We start from the raw sequence: 2,500 nt of genomic DNA, 5'->3' as shown, positions 1-2,500 counted from the left end.
TTTTCTTTTTCTGGTAGATTAATATATAAAAAGGACCTTCGCAAAAGTGGATAATGTTTATATGTATATAATAAAATATTTCTGTCTTTGCGTAACTGCAAGCGCATGTTTCGATAATCTTAAGTGTGTATATTTATATATACATATATTCAGAATATCTTTCATGGACTTCTATATATCAGCAGATTCCAGAGATGTCGACGAGATGGTTTAGTGGCTGAAAACATTTGTAAGGAATTTCAGGGATATTCATATACACACACATATATATATATATATATATATATGTATATAAAATGGAAAAATGTTATGTGAATATATTGAAAATCAAAAGATTTTCCCTTTCGTTCGTTCCATTATCCAATAATTAATAATAGAAATTTTCTTTATTAAAAATAAATCGATACGTTGGATAAAGTTTAGATTTATTAATAAATGAAATAACAAATAGATGAATAAACATTGTCGAGTTAAAATTTTTCAGATTCCATTAAAAATATGCGATAGAAAACGTGCAGCTGTTATTTCAATGGTATTTCATTCTAGTCGGTGAAAGCGATATTTCGTTCGTATAAATCTGGAAAATGTGCTGCCCGAACGATAGTTATAGAGTCGATAACTCCGAACGTTTTATTGTTACAATAGAAGGAACGAAAATTGGTGATAGTATCGGTGTATCAAAGTGAGAGACAGAGAGAGAGAGAGAGAGAGAGAGAGAGAGAGAGAGAGAGAGAGAGAGAGAGAGAGAGAAAGAGAGAGAGAGAGAGAGAAACACACATACACATACATGTACATACAAATATACAAACACGTACCGACAAACGTAGACCCTGATAACCTACGGTTTACGAGTTTTAGCTTCAAGAGGAATGCTACTACTACGGTTTTATCACCAGTCGACAAACGAGCTGCCGCTCGGTGGTCTTCCCGTTCTACGACGAAATTAAAGTTCCCTCTATCGTTTGCCGAATTTCCCTATGCGGATATTTCTCCGTATAAATCCAAACACAAGGAGACAATCAGTCGGCTCTTTTTAATATCTATATATAATCTATATATATTTATATATATATATATATATATATATATATATATATGCATTTATGTATATTACATGCGTCAAATATTAACGAAGTAGAAAAAAACGAAGGAATGTTCCTTCTCCTTTTTTCCTTTCTTTCTTTCTTTTTTCTTTTTTCTTTTTTCCTTTCCTTCTTTTTCTTTTTTTTTTTCTTTTAATTTCTTCTATTTTCCTTCATCATCATCATTTATTCGTCGACGATCGTGCGGCGCGATTTTTCGAGTTAAAGGCGATTAACTTTGACGGTGTAGAAAATCGTTATTTACGAGAGAAAGATTCCTGGCAAATCTCTATCCTATCCTATATTTAACAAAAAATAAAAAGAGGATGGAGAAAAAGGAAAAGGATTTTCATCGTCCGATCGTTTGAGGGATGAAGAGTGTGGGGTTGTTGAAGTTAACGAATACGATCGCGTCGGATTAAGACCTCGAAGCTTTTCGTTCATCGAAATACGAATGTTGTTTGGTAGATAGTTAGTTCAGGGGCTATTGATAAAACCATCTAACATTCTTCTAACAATTGAATTGAGAATTATAAATGAATAGAGGTAAATAAATAATATAAAATAATTACATTAACTCTATTGTATTAAATTTATAATATATATGTAGATAAATATATATAATATATATAATTAAACATAATATTATATTATATATATTTTTTATATATTTTATATATATATATATATGTTTATATATATTTTATATATATTTTTATATACATGTATTTATTATATTTGTATACATATTTTTTTTTCTTTCTTTTTTTTCTTTTTTATTATAAATTTTTTCGGAACGATAGATTTAAAAATGTTTTCTGTCGTAAAAATGTTTTTTATCCAAAAGAATAAAAATAGAAAGAAAAGAAAAAAAAGAATAAAATAAACAAAAAATTAAAAAAAAAAGAAAGTTAAACGAAGAGAAAGAAAAATAAAAGAAAATGGAAATAAAAGAAATTAAATCATCATAATCGTCGTTAATCGATTGTACGACGATAAAGATACGATAATTCCTTAAATCAGGATAATTAGCATATTCGATTTGTATGGAAATATCCAATAGGATAAGTATTTATTATTGGAGGATTCTAACGACTCTATTTTCCATTTTATTCTATTATAATTCACCTCGAGCTTATGCTACAGTTTTCCTTGTGTAAAGAAAAAAGAAAGAAAAAAAAAAAAAAAAAGAAAAGAAAGAAAAAGAAAAGAAAAGAACACGAACGATAAGTTCAAAGAAATGATCTTTCCCAATTCTCTAGAATCTCCGAACGACCTTGATCTCTCAACCGACCTTAACCGAGCGATTGCGAATATTAGAGACAGGAGAGAAAAAGTATTCTACAATTTGTTTCGTGCGATTAAAAAAAAAAAAAAAAAAGAAAAGAAGGGGCGATTAGTTTTCGAAAGAAATATGC

Source organism: Vespa velutina, chromosome 12 (genome assembly GCF_912470025.1).
Source record: "Vespa velutina chromosome 12, iVesVel2.1, whole genome shotgun sequence".
NCBI lineage: Eukaryota > Metazoa > Arthropoda > Insecta > Hymenoptera > Vespidae > Vespa > Vespa velutina.
This window is presented reverse-complemented; position numbering follows the sequence as displayed.